Genomic DNA, 24389 nt, shown 5'->3' with positions numbered 1-24389 from the left:
AATACTGAAAGCTCACAAACACCTGAAAGTGAAAAAATATCACATCAGAAAACATTAGTAAAATACAGATTTATTCTCATGAGCTAATGAGTATCCCTCAGACTTAGTAGAACTCAAACTATCTGACACCCACAAGGAAAGAGCAGGAATCCCTCAGGATTTATGTTTATACAGCTTCATTTTGAGAAGATTTTGTTAGCAACAAGTGGCTTCTTAGCTCAGACAGAGACCTGTCAGCTTGTAAGTAGGAACTGGGAGATTCTTTGCTTGTCTAATTGAGGATAGAAGAAACCCTGGTCCCTCAATTGCACAAGGTTCAATGATTTAGCTAGCTGTAACTTCACTTTTTTAGTACACTGGGAATTCTTCAAAGGGATTGGTATTATACTTTTATTGAATGTTACTGGATTTTAATTGCAGTGTTTTATAGGAAGGCCCTAGAAAGCCAGTGGCAAATGAAGTACTATAAAACAAGGCAATGTATTGCTAACGTAATAATATGAAGTTCTTCATTTATTCTAACTTTCAGATGCTAGAAAAGCAACATGAATTAGTTGTATTAACAATATTTTTAAGACAAGTGAAACACAGTAAATAATTTAAATCAACTTATATTAACCATATTCTTTCTTCATATCCTTTCACAGTGCTTTTTGAGATTAGAATTCAAAAGATAACTATTATCAATGGAAAAATTGTGCAAGATACAGTAAGCATACAGAGTCCGCAGAAGGAAAATGCCTGTTTCCCAATAACAGTTTCTGCAATGAATGAAGAAGCACAAATCTTTTCACTTTCCATAACTCATTTGCATAAATTTACTTTTTTTGCCTTAAGAGGTTGTTGTAATGTGTTAAAACACACAGTACAATTTTAACTCCATAATATCACAAAGAAATATTGTGTTAGTATAAAGTGTAAAACTATGAATACTGTTAAATTCTTAGAACAGAAACAACAGTGCAGCACTGCTCAAAAGCACCACCCAAAGGTAGAAGAGATGTAAAGACATTTAGAGAATTGTCTTTTTGTTGTTGTTAATTTCAGCATAACCCAAACGTAAAAAATGACAGTGCTGCAAAACTTGACAGAGGCTTTTGATAGAAGTGACTGATTTCCACAGCTGCACCTGTAGTAAATTGATGATAATGCTGTCTAAACCATCCATTATGATTTGGAACTTTACTCAAATGAACACTAGATTTATAAATTTGCTAGGCACATGTGGTAGATAATGTGACAAACTACTATTTTCAATTGAAAATTCCTTTGACCTAATTTTATAAAAATCACTAAAACTGGGGAAGAGAATTTACTTCTAAAGCCTTCTAAAATAGTTGAAGTTGTATTTTTGGAACAGTATACATGTAAGTGAAATACATTCATTGGATAAATTCAGTTACCAATTGCATTCATAATTTTTCCTTATTAGAATTATAAAGCTAAAGGATAAGACTTTTTCATATTACCAATGACACGTTTCTTCTTAGACAAAAAACATTTATCTTTCTGCTCATCATCCTCACAGTATTTCTAAGGCTGAAATAAGGAACTATTTAGCATTTAAAAAAAAATAAGCATAAACTTTGAGTATAAACCATGGGATGCTAATCATGAACTGCTAACTGGTAATATATTTTGGTGAATAAACAAAATATAATCAAAAAATAATAATAATATAATCAAAATAATAACAGCCTATTAGCCAAATACTTTAAATGAAAAGAATTTGATACGTTCTTGTTCAAAATAGTGCATTACACTAACACAAAGCAAATTAATATATTACTCCTTTAACTTTTGCAAAAAGACTCTAGATATTAGAAAGCATAGCATTGCCATATATCTTCTGGATTTAAGTAGGTTAATTTGGTGGGGGATGTTTTTTGCCTTTTTTACTGATATTAACTGCTCACACAGTTGAGAAATTGTGAAGAAAGGGATGCACTGAAACACCAGCTCACTGGAACACAGACTAAGTACTAGAAATATTAGGAAAAGATAGCAGTTGGCACAGAATACAGATCTCTCAGCTGCAGTCAGTAACAAAAATACTTTCAATACAAACATTTTCCTTACTAGAGTTGCCTTTGTCTGCATAAGTGATTAGAACCAAAATCATGCGGAATGGTTACTTACTAATGCAAAAAGGAGGCAGTATAGTTTGCTCTGCATGTTTCTCCTGTAAGTGTAAAAAATAACCTAATCTACAAAAAAAAATCCCTCATCAAAGAAGCAAGACTTGTACTAATTCTGTTCTTGTAAGTGTGCCTACACTGTGATTTTTACCACCAACTGGATAATTTCTTCTTGTCTCTTATCCCTCTTTGTTGTGGAAACCAGGGAAATAACTATTTATTAGGATAGACATAACACTGAATACCAAAACTGAGTTTTCACAAATGTGTCGTAACATAAAATCACATTTCAGCCTGGAAAAGGTACTGAGTTATATTGAATCCACAAACAATTCTCCAGCACATTCCTTTTTCTTTTAAGCTGTAGTACATTTCTTTAAAGCAAATTTTCAGGGGGTTTTAAAAGAATTCTTGCAGTACTGTGAAGTACAACCCTGGTACTTTAGATTTTACAAACCCTACAAAATAGGAATAGACTTCTATTCATTCAAGGAACTTACTGTTTTTCAATGGAAAGCACCTTGTAAGGCAGGGCATCTCATGCAGGCTGAAAGGAACGCTAAAGGCTGCAGCACACCATCTCTGTCAACGCTGTGCACAGGCTCACAGGCAGGTAGGCAGTGGGGCTTATTGTGTGGACACTAGAGGCCCCTTAGCCTTTCCACTCGGTGGATGCCAATGCCAGATTCAAAAAAGACCTTTAGTTGTGTGGTGGGGGAAGAAACTGAGAACACCTCCAAGCTCTTTTTGTCAAGAAAATTACAGGTGACATGAGAGACCTTCATCTCCTGCAGGAAGACTTTCTCTCCCATGCCTGCAAATGCTGGGGAAGGAGGTGAGTAACTGGTCCTTACCTTCCAGAGAACTCTTGAATGCAGTATGTTGCCGTCCAGGCCTTTTTTCCTCTCTTCTTGATAGGTCAGGACAATAGATTAAAATTTCCTTATGTTCCACAATAAGATGACACAATTTTAGGGCATACAAACTTTGTAGAACATGTGAATGTTATATACAGAAAAGGGTGCAGAGAGACATACATATCTCCCCACATCTTCACAAGAATGAAAAGGCTCAGTTAAGGATATTTGGAGTCTGTGCTCTGCTACTTTATAAGGAATTAGAAATGGTTTTAATTCACTTTGAACTAACTGTATATAGAGATATATGATCTAACTTTCTCCCATATATGATCTAACTTTCTCCCAGCACAGTATCCCATCTGTCTTAGGTGTTGAATATTGATGACAAAAAATGTGATCAGGCTGGATACTGCTACCCGGCTATCTCTTGTTTTACAATGACACGTTAAGAATACAGTGTCCTATCTAAAGACTGAAAGTTTCTGTTATTTCAGGAGCAGAAAATGTTTTGTTCCTGGCATTGTCTTTCTTAGGAATATAACTGCTTTGTGTATTGTCTTCAGTAATTCTCACCAAGCATCTCATAACTTTTCATATGTACCTGTAATTAGAATGGATGTATAATGTGGACATACATAGGCACAAGGTCGGGATGGAACAAATCTGCCCTCCTCTCTATTTTATCTTAGATTATGTTGGAGTAGCGTGAATTATGCTCACAAGTCAACTGACAGCCCTCATTACATAAGACATGTTATTTTCCTGATTTGTTACAAACCTTGTGCAGTATGATCACTTTCTTGTAAGGTACTGTTAAGGAAATTCCCAGGAAAATGATCCCGTATAGTATGTACCAGTTTCAGACTTAAGAGAAACCAAATGCAAACTCAGTAAACGAAGCTACCTGATATTTTCAGCATTCTCGCCCTTCCACACATAATATGCATTTATATAAAGAAACCACTCATACACAGATTTCAGCCAAACCTCAAGCACACTTGGAATTGTGGTAAGAGTCGCTTATACAGAAGTCAAATTCCCTGTTAGAATTGCCAAGTAGTCAAATTTCTCATTGAATTTCAAGGAGACATTCACTTCAGTTCACTTCACTCATTTGCAATGTATCATTTGGAAAAATCTTTTTTGCCATTATTAACAGATTTGTTCAATATCAAACTACTTAATAATCTGAGTTCCAATACACAGTACACAGTATTGGAACACAATAAATGTGTTAAAAATGAGCTTCAATTTTTCTGTTTCTGATTCCTTTCATGTTTCTGAAACCAGTTCCTCTTACTTGTCCTTTCCCTTTCTGGCTGACTCTTTGTAATTCGTAAGCTTTTCATTAGAAGTAGGCCCAAACAGGAACCATGCGTCCAACTTGATGATGCTGATTAAAACCTACTTTGATTCCAGACTTCCATGAGGAATGCTTTCAGTACTCCTACAGGATTTGACTAACAACTTCTGACAAACTCAAAGATTCGGCAACTGGGAGTTCATTATCTACACCAACACATGAGCAGAAGCAGGAACTGAATATAATACCCTTGTCTTTATCTCTGAAAGAAACACTCAGGCATGTCTAGCAGAAATAATTGAGACAGGAGTTCATAATACTAGAACATACAAGCAGATGAGTTAAAAAGATTATCTGTGCTCCCTCATGACTTCCTTTGTGATGGACCTTAGACAGTATGGAAAACATACAAACATAGCGGAATCCTGTTTCTCAGTACAGGAGAAGTGTCTGATATGGCATCTCAGTCTTTGCCTTTTCAAATACATCAGTGTTGTCACTTGACACTGGTACAGGCCTTATGGTGTTCAACTTGGGGATCAGTGATTATTGTTTAGATCTCCTTTGAGTCATTCTTTAGTTCTTAAGAAGTTTGAGAGATAAGGCAGGAACACCCATGCTAATTACAGGTACATATGAAAGGTTATGAGATGCATGGCAAGTATTACTTAATACACAAAGCAGTTATATTTTGAGAAAGAAAATGCCAGGAACAAAACATTTTCAACCCTTGAAATAATGAAAATTTTTACTCTTTACTGTCTTGCAAGGACACCATATTCTTATCATGTCATTGTAAAACAGGATAGCCGGGTAGTAATATCCAGCCTGATCACATTTTTGTCATCAATATTCAACACCTAAGACAGATGGGACACTGAGCTGGCAGATCATGAGTCCACCACAGGTGAAGAAAGTAGGAAGTGTGAAGACAGGCTTGTGTTATCACATACTTTCAACAAACCTGCAAGAATGCACATGGAAAGGAAGACCTCCAAACCTTTCTTTAATGACAAAACTCCACTAAGGGGAGGCATCTCACAAAGTGTACTAAACACTATTCTGTCTTCCAGAGTGATGTGACCCATGGAAAATACTACAGGCCAAGAGGCCACATATTTTCTCTAAGGGTCAAATAAGACATAAAAGTCTTAACACTGTCTACACCAATTGTTGGTGGGTTGTGTGTGCATGCGACTATTTTTTTTGTGTGTGTGGTTTTGTTTTGTTCTTTGTTTTGTTTGGGGTAGAGGAGAGTGTGCCTGTTTCCAAAAACAGGGGAAAATAAAGACTGATTTTGAATCAATTCCATCTGTTAGTATCCTCACAAATGACTCCTATATGGTTGTATTTTCTGCCTCTCATCTTCCTTCATTTTCTCTTTGCATTCTAGTAATCTGTTGGCTAGCTTCTACCAATGTTCATACACCATTCTCAAAGACAAAGATTTAAAGTTTTAATAACAACAACCTGACATTTCTTCATGTAATCAGAACTAATCTCCATGTGCATGTGGACATGTTAGAGCTTCCCTGATAAACTAAGCAAGCTAAGCTTATGCTTTAGTCATGATTTTCAAACAACCTTATTTATTTCAGTTTTTACCCCAGTTATTTTTAAATGTACCTAAGCAAAACTATACTACTCAAATGGTGTACTTAGCAACAGCATTAAGGTTAAGGTTAAATAAGGGTTATCCCTAATCCTACAGCTAAGGCTCACTTTCCATAATGGACTAGCAAGAATTAGATAGGCAAATGTCCATAATAAATTTGCCAGTTGCTGGGGAGTGGGGGCGGGGCGGTTGTTGTTTTTAATTTGCTTGGGGACAAAAAAGAGAAATGATGCTTTCCCAAGTTTCCAGCCAGACCTCCTCAACTCTACTCCAATGACTCTAGCAGCCCTATTAACCTTATAACAGAATCATTGATGCGGAATCTATCAAGAAAAGATACAATTAACTGCAAAAGATAACGAGACAGGAGATTTCTCTCACCTCCTATTCAAGTGCTTTATCACTATTTCAATTTTTTTTAAACACATTGGCAATAAACCATCTCACAGAACAAATTTTGCAAAATTATATGAATCCTTACTCATTTACACTGATCTTTAAAAAAAAAGAAAAAATAAAACAATTAAAACACATATTTGGCCACATGGTTTTTGCTCTTGAATTCTGTAAACATGACAAAAATTAAATACGAGGCCAAGAGTATCTTCACTAATAGTAATTAAGTATGAAATCCCTTTTATATAACTTAAAAATTGCAAAACCTAAAACCTTATGAAATAGATAAAAATTGAAGAGGCTACATAAATTAATATCACAACAGAGCAATCTTTTGATCTTAAACACTTTATATTACCACAATTTCACATGCTCACAGTATTTCCCCCTACTTATTGACGTGCCGAGGTGATCGGCTCCAGGGCAGACACATTCTGCAGCTGAGCGGGGGATTGAGACAGGCAGGACTTTTTTTCCACACCGAGGCCACTCGAAGCAGCCGAGGGAGCCACCAGGACCCGGCAGCCCTTGCGAGGAAAGCTGTCGAGGCGTAGGCGGAGCCAGCAGTGCCCCCTGCCCAGCCGTGCAAAGGCACCCACGCAACCAACCAGGAGGGGCAAACACGGTGAGGCGCGTCAGAAGGGTGGGGCGTGGCAGTTTGCACAGGCAGGGCAAGCAGGGAGGGCCCCTCGCCGGTCTTTTGCAGCGGTCTTTCCCTTTGGTACTTGTAACCTGCTTGCGAGGAACCTGGCCATGGTATCAACGAGGCAGAAAACCATGGCTTCCGCATCTCTTGCGGCCTCTCCAGCCACAGTCACCGATGTGGCTACTCAGATGGAGGGTCCGGGGAAACACACAGCTGTCCGGGTCTTGGGCTGCAGTGTGTGCCCGAGTCTTCTGTCAGTATCCGACAGCAGCAGCGAGTGGTATGCCTGTGGCGGGTGTGCCCAGATTGAAGAGCTGCTCAGCCAGGTAGCGGAGCTTCGGGAGGAGGTGAGCAGGCTCAGGAGCATCAGGGAGTCAGAGAGGGAAACTGGTGGAGGTGTACTCTACCCTCTCTGAGACAGACTCAGGAGCCTGCCACAGCAAAAGTATCTCCTGCTACGCAAAAGACAAAAGTTCCCTCATCCCGCCAGGCAGTAGGAGGAGACCTAGGCCAAGGGGGGGAATGGAGGCAGGTTCCTGTTTGGGGTGGTAGTCGAGCCCTGTCCCTGCCCACCTCACCTTCCCATCTACCCTTATATAACAGGTATGAGGGTCTGGAACGCGAGAGTCAGAACAACGAAGTAGACGAAAGCCTGTCCCAGTTGGAGAGGGTGCCTAAGGCAAGGCAGCCTACCCCCTGCATTGCTACATCAGCTCTCAAAAAAGAAAGAAGGGTTATTGTCATGGGGGACTCCCTTTTGAAAGGGACAGAGGGCCCAATATGCCGACCGGACCCAGCCCACAAGGAAGTCTGTTGCCTCCCTGGGGCTCGGGTGAGAGACTTCAATACGAAAGTCAAGCGCCTGGTACGGCCCACCGACTACTACTCATTACTGGTCTTTCAGGCTGGTAATGATGAGGTAGCAACGAGAAGGCCAAGAGCGATCAAAAGGGACTTTAGGGCTTTGGGGCGACTACTTAAAGGATCAGGGGCACAGGTTGTGATTGCCTCTGTCCTTGCAATAGGGGGGGATCAATGCTGACAAGCAGACTCATCACATTAACACGTGGCTTTGGGACTGGTGCAACCGGCAGAACTTCGGGTTTTTCAATCACGGGAAGGTCTACGCGACACCGGGCCTGCTGGCACCAGATGGGATGCGCCTCTCTCAGAGAGGGGTAAGGATTTTTGCTCAGGAGTTGGCAGGGCTGATAGATAGGGCTTTAAACTAGAGTCGAAGGGGGAAGGGGATAAAACCAGGCACGCCGGTGATGAGCTAAGAGATGGTGTACTAGAATCAGAGGGACTGTGTGCTAGTGAGGCCCTTCGGTCGGATACACAAGGTGCTGCGTGTAGGGAGGTGCATTTGAAGTGCTTCTACACAAACGCACGCAGTATGAGGAATAAAATAGATGAGCTAGAAGTCTTGGCCCAGTCCCACAGCTATGACATCATTGGCATAAGCAAAACCTGGTGGGATGAGGCCTGTGGCTGGTGTGTTGCAATAGATGGTTACAGGCTCTTCAGAAGGGACAGGCAGGGTAGGCAAGGTGGTGGGGCGGCGATATATGTGAAGCATGGGCTGGACTGTGTGGAACTTCAAGTCGGCGATGGCAAAGTTGAGAGCCTCTGGGTAAGGATTAAGGGACGAACAAATAAAGGGGATGTCGTTGTGGGAGTCTATTACAGACCACCTGGCCAGGACGACAACGCCAATGAATTATTCTTTGCAGAACTAAGAGATGCCTCAAGATCAACTCCCCTTGTCCCTGTGGGGGATTTCAACTTGCCAGACATCAACTGGGATCACCACACGGCTGACACGAGCAAGTCCAGGAGGTTCATAAAGCACCTAGATGAGAACTTCTTGGTGCAGGTGCTAAGGGAGCCAACTAGGAAAGGTGCCCTCCTAGATCTGTTGCTGGAGAACAGAGAGGGTCTTGTGGGAGGCGTGGCAATTGGTGGCCATCTCAGTCATAGTGACCATGAAGTGGTTGAGTTTAGAATTTATGGTGACAGAAGGAAAACAGCCACCAAAACTTCAGCCCTGGATGTGGGGAAAGCAGACTTCAGGCTGCTCAGGGAATTAGTCAGCAAGGTCCCCTGGGAAACTGCTTTTGAAAGCATTGGCATCCATCAGTGCTGGTCCGTCTTTAAGGACTGCCTCCTAAAACCTCAAGATCAGGCGATTCCAAAATATTGGAAGTCATGCAAGCGGGGCAGAAGGCTGGCCTGGCTGACCGGGGATCTTCTACTGGAGCTAAGGCAAAAAAAAGAAAGTGTACAGATGCTGGAAGGGGGGTCAGGTGACGATGAAGGAATATAGGGATGCTGTTTGTGTTTGTAGGGAGAAAATTCATGTGGCCAAAGCCCAACTAGAGTTGAAGCTGGCCATGTCTGTGGGAGACAATAAAAAAGGTTTTTTAGGTATGTGAACAGAAAAAGGAGAACCAAAGAAAACATAGGTCTGCTACTTGACGGGGAAGGTCTCCTCACAGACAATGACATAGGCAAAGCAGAGACATTTAATGCCTTCTTCGCCTCTGTCTTCAACACTGATGATGGGCTTCGGGACCCAGGGTGCCCTGAGCTGGAGGACCATGACGGTGGGAATGACAAACTCCCAACTGACCCTGAACGTGTGCGGGATTTGCTGCTCCACCTGGATCCATACAAGTCCATGGATCCGGATGGGATTCATCCCAGGGTGCTTAAAGAGCTGGCAGACATCATCACGGGACCTCTCTCAATTATTTTTCAATGATCTTGGGAATCTGGTGAGGTCCCATTGGACTGAAGCTGGCAAATGTTGTGCCAGTTTTCAAGAAGGGTAAGAAAGAAGACCCTAGCAATTACAGGCCTGTCAGTCTCACGTCAGTGCCTGGTAAAATTATGGAGAGGATGATCCTTGAAGTTATTGAAGCGCATCTGGGGGACAATGCAGTCATTGGTCCCAGCCAACATGGGTTCATGAGGGGTAGGTGCTGCCTAACAAATTTGATTTCTTTTTGTGATAAGATCACCCATCTAGTCGATCAAGGGAAACCAGCTGATGTGATCTTTTTGGACTTCAGCAAAGCTTTTGACATGGTTTCCCGTAGGATCCTACTGGACAAAATGTCCAGCATACAGCTAAACAAAAACATCATACGATGGGTGAGCAATTGGCTGACGGGCAGGGCTCAAAGGGTTGTGGTAAATGGAGCCACATCTGGCTGGCGGATGGTCACTAGTGGGGTCCCTCAAGGCTCCATTTTAGGGCCAGTCCTCTTCAATGTTTTTATGAATGATTTGGATGTAGGACTAGAAGGTGTTTTGAGCAAATTTGCCGACGACACTAAACTTGGAGGAGTTGTGGACTCGGATGAGGGTGGAAAGGCCTTGCAGAGAGATCTGGACAGATTGGAGAGCTGGGTGATCACCAGCCACATGAAGTTTAACAAAAGCAAGTGCCGGGTCCTGCACCTGGGATGGGGCAACCCTGGCTATACGTACAGACTGGGCGATGAGACGCTGGAGAGCAGCCCTGCAGAGAGGGATCTGGGGGTTGTGGTTGACAGCAAGTTGAATATGAGCCAGTAGTGTGCCCTGGCAGCCAGGAGGGCCAACCGTATCCTGGGGTGCATCAAGCATGGCATTGCTAGTCGGTCGAGGGAAGTGATTGTCCCTCTGTACTCTGCGCTGGTGCGGCCTCACCTCGAGTACTGTGTGCAGTTCTGGGCACCACAGTATAAAAAGGACGTGAAACTGTTGGAGAGTGTCCAGAGGAGGGCGATGAAGATGGTGAAGGGCCTAGAGGGTAAGACATATGAGGAGCAGCTGAGGACACTAGACCTGTTCAGCCTGGAAAAGAGGAGACTGAGGGGGGACCTCATCGCAGTCTACAACTTCCTCGCGAGAGGGAGTGGAGGGGCAGGTGACCTATTCTCTGTAATCGCCAGTGACAGAACCCGTGGGAATGGTGTGAAGCTGAGGCAGGGGAAGTTTAGGCTGGACATCAGGAAGAAGTTGTTCATCGAGAGGGTGGTTGTACACTGGAACAGGCTCCCCAGGGAAGGAGTCACTGCACCAAGCCTGTCTGAATTTAAGAAGAGATTGGACTGTGCACTTAGTCACATGGTCTAAACTTTTGGGTAGACCTGTGCGGTGCCAGGAGTTGGACTCGATGATCCTTATGGGTCCCTTCCAACTCGGAATATTCTGTGATTCTATGATTTTAAATCACTTTAAGGGGATTCTTATGAGGGCTTGATAGGGGCCACAAAGGGGATTACTGCTACCACATATACGTTAGGAGGTAGCAACGCATAGTCTCCAGTCATCTAGTCAGTCACCCACACTTAGTGCCTTTGCTAAAATTACTACTGATAGGTATCCTGAAATAGATAACATATCACATATCTACAACTCTTGTTTTACTGTGAAAAAACATCACATACAATGTGGCATCAGAAAAAAAAAAGCAAACAAAAAAAAAGCACTTTAAGATCTGTCATTACTATAGTGTATACCAAAGGAATCAAGATTCCTAATTTTATTTAAACCTGTAACTTGCATAATCCATTGGATCTCCTTGAACTAAAAGCTCTAGATCTGCCCTTTTCTCCTCTGTACTTTCAACATAATAGGTATTATTGCCCATAACTTTTTATTTAAAAGAATTGTGCAGCCAGGAAAATGAATGAATTTAATTATCAATGCAGCGTGAAAAAAATCATTAGAGCAAGAGCCTGGAACACTACGTATTAAAAATAAACAAAGGCTATTAAAAACAGTTTTTAAAAGTGTCATTCTTTCTTCAATTCTTAAAATGTACATAATACAACACAGAAACAGGAAGAACCATATGTAAATATTTGTAGTTATTGGCAAAAAAATGACCCTAAGAAAATGCTAAATGGCTGACTGGATCATTTAATTTTAAATCTATACTTTATGTGGCAATATGGAGAGGTCATTTGATTGCTACGCATAAAAAATTTAGAATTCTAATATGATCTAAAAGTTTCACCTTCATAAGACAAAATTTTCATTATAAAATTCTCTTTAATGGTATTCATACATATCTGCCACCTCAGTTTAGTAATACTATATTTCTATAGGCTGTCGAATACACATTATAGAAACATCTATTTTAAAATAGTATATAACTTTTTTCCATTAACTTTAAAAATTGTCTAGTTTTCTTCAGGAAAACGTGTGGCCTCAAACACAAAGTACAAGTGTTGCACTAAATAATTTTATCAGCTAGAAATCATCATTTTGCAGCCGCATTTTCTAGGTATGCTCAGCCATATGCTTCAGGCTTCATTCTCTGCGAGTAGACATTTGACCTGAGTCATATTCAGCCTATGAGAAAAGATTTTTATATTTTCATCCTATGATTTCACATAAATTAATGAATAATGTGGGCCATTTTTTTTTTCTCCCCAGTGGCAAACAAAGCCTCCTAAATACTCAAGAGAATAATTTAGACCAAGAGTTGTGGCTACTGAAAAGTTATCAAAAAGAAGAAAGTACATTAAATATGCAGTGTTGTTGTGAAAACACAGGCCAAAATCCTAACTTCAGATATATGGGAGTAGTTTTTAACTGAAGTTTACAAATGTATTTCCAGACTGAATTTGGCCTTGCTGATTAAATTTTAATTTACTGAAGTCCTGATTCAGAACTGCTTTTCAAAATACAGTTATTTACTTAATTATTTGGTTAAAAAAAAATAAAAAAGTAAACCACTTCTATGACATCGAATTCATTCAAAAAAAAATGCTATTAGATAGCACAGCTACACACTCACTAGAAGAGCTGGTATTACTTGTGCCAGGAAGGAATTGTCCTAAGTGTAGCTGAATGAAGTAATACTGATGAATAGGAAATAAACAGCCAAAGAAGATAATATGTAAGGGTAGTAAGTATAAGAATGTATCAAAGGTCAAGCATAAGTCATCTTGAAACAAGCATCATTACAAAATTGGGATATTTCTACTGATGCCTTAATAAAAATACTGATACAGTGTAAAAAGAGCAATTAAAGTATCATAGAGTTTATGAAATAACTTACTGTATTAGGTTCATTAGTGGTTATTTAATATGGGGCTCCTTTTGTTTGGTGATGCCCTTCGTAATGAAGTCATACAACATTCTGTAATCTTTCCCAGCATTAGGCATTATTCTTCAAGCCATTTCAGGCTATTTAGCTTTACTACCGGGAATACTCCCTACTGATTTCAAAGGGATTACTTGTAGAAGTGACTACAAGCAGAAGTATTTGCAGTAGAGGAGTCTCAGATATCTTTTCCCACACTTTTTCCCTGGAGAAATCAGAAGGGAATCCACAGTTTGAGACGTTATGCTAGAGGGCTAAAAAGGTACAAAGAACTAAAATTTTAAGTGAACCATGCCATAATGCCAAGAAATCTTCCAAAGTGCAGTGCTAGAAATTAACCGCAGGTCTTTCTGGGGGAATAACAAGACAGTAAACAGGTTAGAAAGATAGATGTTAATAGAAAACAAATGTGAAACAGATTCACCCAGATTGTTTAGCAGTGAAACTACTGAAGGGCTTAAATTGACAGTACTAATGATATTCATGCCAATCGAAACTTAGACATCTAATTTATCAGACTGCACAGTTTTCCTCCACAGTCAAAGGAGGAAGTCTGGCTCCTCCAGAGCACAATTATGAGCCAAGTCAGTGTCTAGAACTTGGTAGGTCACTCCAGAGAGATGTCTTCAGAGCCTTCCCCCCACCCCTCAGACTCTCAGAGGAGCCCAGAAATGGCGATGTTCCAGCTGACAGGAAAAAGGAGCCAGGAGTATCCTGCACAGCAACCTCTGCCCTGTCTACTCCCCACTCTTTTGTAGATGCCAAACTCACCTATGGCACACCTCTTCAGAACCTGGAGCCCTCATTATGAGGCTTCATGCCCAGTTCCTGCATAGATCAATCTGTTGAGGTTACCAGGAGTAACCTTCTTCCCTTTGCCACTTAGAAGACCATGCCTTCTACAGCAATAGAAAAATAAAACCAGGGAATATAATGGAGATCTGGCCAAAGCACATTCTCTGCCTGCTAACTGAAGCCATTACCTACAGACCTGAGGTATTTTCACATTGAATCATTTGGTGAGATCAGGCACAAAATATTTTATTCCCATTCAGTTTCAGATTTTGAAGCTTTCAGGATTTATTCTAAATGCTAGAAAAAAAATCAGATAGCTAAAGTCAGGGAGGGGGAGAAACGGGAGTCAGATTATATAGGTTCTTTTTGCATTCTCTTATGGGCTCACTGGGCAGATCTCAGCATGGGGCAACTTTCCAGGAGATGCATTCTGCCCACACTCCCCCCGGTGAACAATACATAGCAACAACATAGCAACAATGCTACAAAACCGTCTTGCAAAATATTTGAGATCCTTGGATGAAGGGCATTTATCAAAGGGTTTTTCTGATATTAACTGTGAGAAAAATAGTAGAATAAAGATAGTCCTTTTTCTTGCTCACTTGCAGCAGTGATTTAAAAAAAGATGCACATTATGCCACAGTTTCAATCAGTAATGGAGCAGTGACAATAGACTAACATCAAAGAAAATATTTTGGAGGAATATAATTTATTTTTCATGATTTTATACATAATGCTATAGAATCATAGCTCAATCTTCATATTTGCAAGTGAATAACCTCTATCTGAAAGTACAATTCATATGTGAGCTGAAAAGAAAATGTCTTTCTTTAGCATTCCCACTACTAGACAAGCAGATGGCTAAATCTAAATGACCATGTGAAAGAAAGAAAAAAAAAGACCAACACAGTTCAATATCCTCACCATGATTCCTACATCCCAATAAATACCAAACCATCAGGAGCAACAGCAGAGGGATCAGACAGCATCAAAATATCATTTTAGGAAAAAATCGTAAATAGCTAAAACCAATCTGAAAACAAGCAGCTAACATACTTAATAAAAAGAAAGTAAGTAAAAGCCATAACAGCTTACTCTTACGCCTATGGTTATCTTGTAAGTAGCAAAATAAACCACCATAAACTGCAGTGTATCACACCCATATGCCACAGAGAGAAATATGTCAAAAGGAATAATTAGCATTTCCACATAAAACAGACTGTACATTTCTGGTTTAAAAAATTTATTATTATTTTCTTTTTTTTTCTTTTTCTCTTTCTTTTTTTTTTTCCAATGGGCAAAACCTACTCTTTTAGAAATACTATGGTGATGTCAAATAGACAAAGAAATGCCAGATGCTAATCACATTAGTGCTTGCTCAACACTGGAGAAAACACACCAGGCCAGCAGGTTTCAGAAATTCAACAGCAAACTTGCAAGCTCTGAGCAGACCTCTCTGCTGGCCGCATCTGAATCCGCGGTCCTGCGACAGGTGGCTCCCTCAGAGGGTGGCATCAAGGAGTGGATCCATTGATTTGTTAAGATTTGTTGCTCTGAGGCACAGCCATTATGTGTGTGTGTCTTCAGCGATATAAACAGACTCGCGAAGCCATTGGCTCTGTCCTGACCTAAACCTTAACTCCACTGACAGAACAAACAAATTTTCAAAAGGCAAGGCAGCAGGTCATTCATACCTATGGATAACACCTCCTGCAGGAAGCAAGGTACACTCCTGCAGCAGAGCTCTTCCAGGTACTGCAGATGATTTAGATACACTCACTCATTCTTCCTGTGCTCAATCTAGCTTGTCAAAGCAGTGTGAACACAAAGCCAGAGAAAGTATCCTCCACCTCCAATAAATAGCAGAAACCTAAGAGATCTGTAAGAATATTTCTCCCTGCACAGTAACTACATCCACAATTACCTCTGAGAATTCAAAGTACTTAAAGTTCTGAGTGCAGACAAGTACCTGTAAAGTACAGGTATTGGTAAAGTCCAAGATCCCCTCATCTTCCCCAACCTTTCCTCCTGTAAGCTAAAGCCATGGAGCTCAACAACCAAACTCTCTCTGGAGCTAGTGGTGAGAACCAGAAATCTGGGATGTGCGTGTATCTGCAACAGGTATCTGCTACACAGTTGGAACATAGATCTAATTCTAAAAAACAAATTAAGCACATAAATCAGCCCTCTGATGGAATTTCTTATCAATAAACTTCACCTGACAAAGCACGTAGTTTAGAAAGGAAAATGGAAGATTAAAAGATTAATGCTAAACTATATACCAGATTATTCCATATAGATATTCTGGGCCTGGACACATCACCTTGTCACTGTACAACACTGTGTAAGGAAATTTCAGCAACCAAGTCTTGTATTACAAAGATTTTTCTTCCCATATTACTTCAAGTGAAACACTGCCAAAGAGGGCTGAATTGCAGGCTCCTTGAAAGGTTCCAAAGAGTTCCTTAAGACTGCTGAATATGTCTTATTAAAGGTTGAGTAATCACCTGGGTAATCAAAAGCAAGATATTAGAAAGCATCTTAGCCATCACCTGTGCAAATTCTCAAATTTCTTGGGCAGAACATTGGATACATGAGCTTTGGAAACAGTAGGCCAAGAGCCAAGTCCCAAAACAATGCAAAAACTCTATGCAGTCCTGATAGAGCCTGTTCTACTTTGGCCAGAGTTCACATCTACAGCTTGTATGCATCACTAGATCACTAGAATAAGGTTATCTGTTCTCTGGCATGGATACAAAGCCACTCTATTGCTTGAAATCAATGGACTTTGGAATATATCCTCAATGAACACTTTTTATTTACTTACATAAAAGTCACAAACCCATAAAAATAATAGTTTTAAGAAAAAATATTTTGAATTTTTATCTTAATTTATTTGCCCATCTTCTACTATGATGTTATATCTTTATTAACTCTGCTGTGGTATAATGGTCTATCTGAACCACCAATTTATATACTTCAGTCTGATCCAAGAACTGGTCTGTATAGTGAGATGCCATGAACTGGTCATTATACTGAGCATTTTTGCTTTGAGTTGCCTGTGGATGGAAGGGTGAGCTGACTGACAGTATTTGATTTTTCAATTTTCAAAATTGAAGGACACTAGGAGTGTGAATTATATTGTATTATAAAGAAGCAACAATAATTTTAAAAGCAGGTCACTAGTGTTCAAGTGTTCACTAGTCTTAATTTCAGTCATTTAAACAAAGTTATCCTTTAAGCAATATTTATTTACCTACTAAAAATAGAATTACCTGCATGTATTTCCATACCTAAGCATACTCTATTCTTACAAAAAAAAAAAAAGAAAAAAAAAAAAAACTCTCTGTTGACAAAGCTAAGAAATAGAATTCCATCTTGAAGCCCAAACGCAAAAATATATACTCTTTAGCCCACTGAGTGTTCCAATCATAGCCGAATATTTTACTTTCTAGAAGGACACATTTGGCCATTACTGTCTTGGGATCATATCTAGCCGTTTAGAACAAGGACAGTTTCTAAGACATGGTGAAAACACCGCAGACAGTATTACTAAACAAGTGCTTTAAAAAGCTCTTAGTATAAAACATCCTACAAATCCCACACATTCTCATACAAACATCTGAAAATAGCCCTGGCTCAAGGCTCTTTAAATCTTTTCTAACCCAACGTTTTATAACCCTGTAAATTTTGCCTTTTATTTTAGACATCAAATAAATACATTGTATTTCTACTGTTATTTGCGTAAAAAAAAAAAAAAAAAAAAAAAGAGGTCAAAGAGCAAAAAGTAGTTTATTAATGCACCAAATGTAAAATTTGAACATTGCCCAAAAGCAACTATAATTTTCATTTTACCAATGTGCACGTGGCATGCAGTGCAAATTAGGGTGGATTAACTTTTTTTTTTTTTTTAATTCAGACATCACAAAGCTTTGGAGTTCAGGGCACCCTTATTCGTAGCCTTTGTGGCAGCCTTAACCTGAAATGAAGAGATGTTAAGGGCCTCTGAAGCTGACCTAAGTCAACTAACTTGATATGTCTGAGAAGAATTAAAGGTGAACCACATTTGCTAGAAAAAAAAATAATAATAAAAATATCATGTTTCTAATTTTGTGCCAGCAGTTCATACAGTATGTATAATATTTAAACATGTTCTAATTCTTATGTGTCAAAACAATCATGTTCATTAATATTTCCATTGCGCCTGTACTACTTTCGGTATACAATTTTATAAGAAGCATTCCCTAGATACTTCTCATCGAGGAAACCAAAAGAAATGAGAATCAAAAATTATAACCATATCCAAATTACATATTGACACCATCAGTGCTTAACTAAACTTGTTTAGAGACTTGAAGCAGACCAAAAAATAAATCCAGGAACCTTGTAAAATGCTGCTGATCTTGGAAATCTTTTTCCACCAGGGAGAGAATCCATTTGACTAAGACAACTTTTTTCTTTCTCTCCCTCTCGAAAACATAATCCCCACCCCACCACAGTCATGGAAAAATGCAGTTTCTAATATTTCAATAAAGAGAAATTTTCTAAGCTTTTTGTTCTCTTTAAAGAAATTTCTCTGTACTCCCCAGTTATGTTAAAACATGATATTCAGATAGAAAAGACAAAACAGTAAATCTGAGAAAGGAAAAAAATGCAGAGCACTTTGATGAGTGTTAGCTATTTTCTAAGGAATTTATCAGGCTTGCTTAAAACTTTTATAAACTAGCTGACAATACTTCTCTTCAGACTGGCTGCAGTTATCTGAGAGCTCTTAAATATCATTCATCTTTATAACCTCATTGGCAGTAAGCATTAAAATTACAGAACGATGGTAAATTGGAGTAAAATCTATATCATTTCAGATAGGCTTTCGAACTGTCATTAGAACAAACCCATCGATACAGGATGCAAGTGAAAATAGTTACCGTAGGCAAGGACCAAAGGCACTTTTAATTGTTGGGCTATATTTCTTGCATGCCCTGGGGAAAAGAAGTTAAGACAATATGCAAAGTCCCTCGGCACTCCTAATGCAATCTCAGGAGCACTGGTATGAATTGTAGAAACAGTTGCTTTTCAATGAGAAAGTGTATTCATTTACATACTGGATAAGAGCATGGGAACAACACTATGCAATTGACTGCAAGTAGGAGAGAAAGAGATCTGAGAATTTTGTCGGGGAGCTTCTTCAATGTTTGTGGACCTCTGCTGGAAACATCTCTGCAGCCTAGAAAGAAACACACTCTGGAAAGCATACAAAACTTAGATAAGCTCCACAAAAATGCTGGATGATTTGGGGCTTTTTTTTTTTTTTTTTTTTTCCCCTCCCTGCTGTTTTTCCTCCCCCCGGGCTTCTAGTTGTTGGTTTTCAAGATCTGTGGAATAAAGCACCAACTACTCCCTGTCTTCAGCCCTTGACGTTCAAATAGCTGAGCCAAAAACCTCAAAAGTAAAGAACGGACAAAACTGCTGATAAATGTTTTACTGCTGCAAACTGTAACATACAAACTTCTCAGTCCTGGCCTGACTCAGATTCCTAATAAAACTGACACAGGGGTGGCACAGGTTTATCTGATTCTCTGCCTCTCTACTGCATTCTTTGGTGGGAAGCCCTAGCAGCCGGTGTGTGAAGTACAGACTTCTGAGGCAGCTTAAGATGGAGGGTTACCAGGATGTTTTCTCTTTCTAGGAAGTTTTATACTTGCTCCTTCTCCCTAGGGGTTTTCAGTTGTTCTTTCTTTAATCTACAATGAAAATCATCTAGATGGAGGGCATATTTTTTTTTCCTATGGATTTAAAAAAAAAAACACAACACAACAGAGGCACGACCTTCACCTGGGGGGGGGGGGGTTGTTACACATATTCCAGGCAGCTCTGATCATATTTCACTACCCTGGAAGTGATTGTGATGTCCAGAACACTGAATTATGTCATTAATTAAGGAATCGGGCAGGAGGTAGCTGATTATAAGGGAGAGAAAATCTGTACTTACACAAAAGCATTTTCATAATCAGTGATGATAGAAAGGGAAATAAAGAAAAATTACCTTGTGCTTAATACAAGTGTTCTGGTATATTGTTTTTAGATATTGCTCTCTGTATAGAAGATGCTATTTAGCTTCAGTGGCCAGCTAAAAGCAAATCACAGGTTTTAATAACCTTGTTTTGCATGAAAAAAAGACACAGAAGGGTTTTGTTTTGGGTAGCAAACTTTCATAATTTTAATTTCTCTCAAAGAACATATGAGAAAAAGGCAGGATAAGTGCCATAATCCATTTAAATTCTTTTTTTTTTTTTTAATGTTGACTTTACCTGAAATGTAGTGTGCAGCATGCAGGAGCAAGAATACCATTTACTAGAGTATCAGAGATTAGTTCATTAATGGGTTCAAGCAACTGGCCATGCATCAGCATAACATTAGAGGCTAACTGATTTCCCTCTATAAGCCACTTATACAACTGAGCATTTGCAAATCATCTCAAGATGCATGTCAGAGAGAGAGAGATGACAGTGTTAAAGAAATACATTTTTCATTTATTCTATTAGTAATACACACTACTGAATATGTTATAGTGCAGACAGTAAAAGAGACGTATTTTTAAAGCAGTTTGGCAAGCCAGAACACACATTACCTAGAATGTGTTTTTTCCTGTGAGACACTATTCAAGCAACATTTCACTGAACAACAACATTGGATTTGGTGAAATTATGGTTTTGCCAAATTCCCTGCAGACTTGTATGTGGATTTTCAAAGAGGTATCTGATTTTGTTCTTAGCCATATTTAAAAAAAAAAAAAAACTTTATTGATGTTAAGCAAAACAGCCAAAGGTAGGCATATGCTTAAATTCCTGACTAGATCAGAGCCTTAAAATGAGGAAATTACAGAGGTTATGCAAACCAGTCACTGATGTGCCTTCTTAACCCAAAGGCCAGAAGGGTCACTGTGTAATATGCACAGATGCCAGGTAGAATTTGTAAATTGTCACTAGGTATACCTCACAAGTGCACAAAACATTCATGATTTGAAATACAGAGAAGTGGTTAGGTTACAGATGTAGTTTCCTGTCTCTCCCTGTATTTTTGCTTCAGTTAAAGGCAAGATTACACATAAGATTGCTGCAGCAATCTTTCATTCCTGTATGAATGAAAATATCACTTGTCAGCCATCCTCCAGAAAACTGAATTGCAAAATGACCCTAAAAACAATACTGACTGGCGCTTTATCACTTGCTCACAGAAACAGAAGTCTGTGAGTGTAGCCTTCAAGAGGTGAAGGTAGGCAACATCAAAAACCATCAGGAACAAGTGTCTGAAAATTTTATATACTTGGTTGTTCCAGTAGCAAGAACCAAGCCAACAAAATTAGTACATTAACTAAGATAACAACCTGAGACGACACCAACGCCATATCCCATAACGAGAGCGTAGAACAGTTCTGAATGTTAAATTTTAAACAAATCAATTCCAGCTGTTCTTACACCAAAAATAAAATGGTTAACTAGCGTATTTGTAAGTCATAACCAATGGATAGTTCTTGCAGTTTTCAAGGACTACACACAAACGTACACATTGCTACAGGACACCTAAATAATCTGTGAAAAAGGATTCATGGGAAGTCTAAATTTACATTTCCAAGGAAACTTTTACTAGGAAAAGGTTAGAAACTTACATTTTCAAAATGAAAGTCCAAATTCTCTTTTACAGGCACTTCAAATTCGAAGTCTCATTCTGAGAAAAAGAGCACATCACATTGCCAGATTATTAATATTGAACAATTTCTCAGCTGGGTTTCAACATGTTTTTTTGGGGGGGTCTTTTGCTTTAGTCCCCCTCAGAAACATCCATTCCACTATTTTTGTCTTTTCACTTGGAAGACATGGAGTTCTGGAGAGGTAGACTGCAGGAAAAGTCTTTGATATCTTTGTGCTATCACCTGCAGTGTGCATCAGCAGGGAGCGAGAGCACACAGCAGTGTGAAAGCCAGCTTGTAACTCTGAAAACCCACTGCCAAAACTCCACAGCAAGAGAGAGAGAGACAGTGACTTGGCTCGAAGTGTGGCTCCAGCACTATTGCAGCAGAGGTCCCAATGCTTAGCAGACCTGAGGTGGGGAATATCCCAGCTGACAGGCTCCCCATGCAAGCTAGCCTTGTTCACTCTCCCTATATATTCTGTCTTTTTTCTTTTGTTTTTATGTTTACACTTCTAAAGGTTACTCTCTAGCTATAATGCTCTATAAATGAGACAAAACTGCATTGAATCATTAAGCATCTTCATAGCTTTGTTTTCATTTAAGCTTATTTTCTCTTTTCATTCCAAGACCATTTTGCCTCAGGAAATTTTCTTTTTCCATCTACATTCTCAAGCAACAAAGCCTATTTTTGTAAGGCTGAAAAGTAATATTCATCCATTTTTAAATACTGATTTACTGACTACAGAGTTGGGCTGGTTTTATTCCTTCTCTCCCCCCACTACCGCAAATATAACCTGAGCAGCTGCAGATGAATTAAAAAATAATTAAATTGTTTTTAGAAAGAAAGAATTGAGTAGGATAGTAAAGAGAACTTTATATTTCTCCCTTCAGTGTCACTAGTTATCGATATACAGCTGCTCCCTCATGTAAAAAAAAATGAAGAGTTAAACTTAAAAAGTAACTGATGGGAGTTAAAAGTATACCCTGAAGAAATCTAATACTGAAAACATTTAAATCATTTTTTTATAGATATCCATAATAAAGCATCTGATCATGTTTACTAATTTAGGAATACGTGTGCACGTTAACAAAAAAGAACTGTGATTGCTAGATTGCTAAATTCTGCATAACACAATATGCAGGCATTCTTTCACCAGACAAGTACATGATATTTCTTCACATTACAGCAAACTATTCATGGACTTCAGTGGGGATGATGATACACCTCGTGGTATTTATTCTTAATGAGATTACACTAATCAAGCTTAAATTAACACTTAAATAATACACATGTTTGTGCAGAATATTCCGCATGCATATACATACAGAATTAGTGTGGATGTACACATATGCAGGCTGGTGAAAGTATTACTAATCCCAGGAATAATGTGCATGTAGTAGAAAGCTCTTACCATTAAGAAAATTGGTATCGAGAATTCTGCAAACATGCCAGGAGATAAAAGTCAACATATTAGAGCGGTCTGTTTCAGGGACAAATAAAGTATGCTATTATCTCATATACTATGGAATGCACAGAACTACAAACAGAAGTGTTTCAATTCAATACAATATGAAATAATTCAAAATAAAATGAAAAGTGTCTGAAAACAAACCAACAAAATTACACAGCAGAGTTGTTAATTATGATTATTTATGATCATTCAGAACTGGCATCGTTATGATAGTTTTCCTTCCAAATTTCTCTAAGATGAATTACTCCACAGCAACTCAAGGATCTATAGGAATGACTTAGCAGCAGTTCATGACTCTAAAAGGTGCCTTACCTAAGTCTGATGTTAATATTATTATAGCCAAGAGAGCAAGGTTTAATTTATTCAAAATTTAAAGTAGGCAATTGATGACGGACATCTCTAGGAGCATCATCAGGCTAGTAAACAAAATATTTGCAACCACTGAACAGTTCTCAGCTGTGAGCAATCAGCCATCTACTATTCTTAAAAAAACAACCATCACCAAACAAACTCATGAGTGTAATCCATTCAGTCCATTGCTACCTGCTACACTGAATATTTCATCAGAAATGACAAGACTTTTTCCTTCTACCTCACTCCCAACCCTGCTTTTTATATTTGCTCACTTGACAACTTGTCACTGCCACATCACTGCCACGCCGGCTGTCCTTGAAACCTGACCTCTGTAGCTTTTTGCGCCCAGTGGTCATGCCGCCCCTGTCTCACTCCAACCATTTCTGACAGGAGACATGCTGATCTCAACAGCAAGTCCTGGCACCTGAGACACACTGGGATTACACAGGTAAATCAGGGTATTCCATGTTGTCTCCTAGCTAACAACAGAAGGAAAAACATGACATCTTGAACAACAGATCCTACATTCGCATATTCAAAAGATTCATCATGCTTTTACAAGCAGATGGGCAAGATTGTTTCTCCTTGCTCTGAGAGGGCAAATCATACATATAAATAAATTTAAAAAAAAAGGAGAGGATACTTTGTTTTGATTTTAATTTTGGCAGAATTAAAGGGTCTGTTGTTGAGGAAGATGTTAGATAAAACAACTGATTAAAAATAAAGAAGGTGAAAAGAAGGACTTGTTCACCAGTCTAAAACAATTTCTATTACATCTTTTATTAGAAGCATCTGAGTTTATTTAGCCCTCTTGTGAACCACGTGTGCCTAATAACAGGTACGATTTGATTCCACAACAGTACAACCTACTTAAAATAAGGTATATTTGTAAAGAAAGGAAAGGTTTCCCTGCAAAACGGCATGTTTTTAAGTTTTTTTGAAAAGTCTGTGTAGAGAAGAACATGAAGTATTTTGACTGAAATAAACACTTTCATGGAAAACAGTGAACCCTGGA

General features: G+C 39.0%; 1 protein-coding gene across 1 annotated transcript in view; it reads right to left on the bottom strand.

Moving 5' to 3' along the window:
• Window positions 1–24389, bottom strand: part of LOC310879956 (uncharacterized protein) — a 307953-nt gene that overhangs the window by 221330 nt on the left and 62234 nt on the right. The window contains exons 3-4 of the mRNA XM_083795024.1: window positions 21526–21584; window positions 18785–19083 (exon numbers count right to left, since the gene is read on the bottom strand). The gene's annotated coding sequence lies outside the window, so the exon portion shown is untranslated. The remainder of the gene's footprint in view (window positions 1–18784; window positions 19084–21525; window positions 21585–24389) is intronic.

The sequence above is a fragment of the Anser anser genome (genome assembly GCF_964211835.1).
Source record: "Anser anser genome assembly, chromosome: 11".
Classification (NCBI taxonomy): Eukaryota; Metazoa; Chordata; class Aves; order Anseriformes; family Anatidae; genus Anser; species Anser anser.
This window is presented reverse-complemented; position numbering and strand designations above follow the sequence as displayed.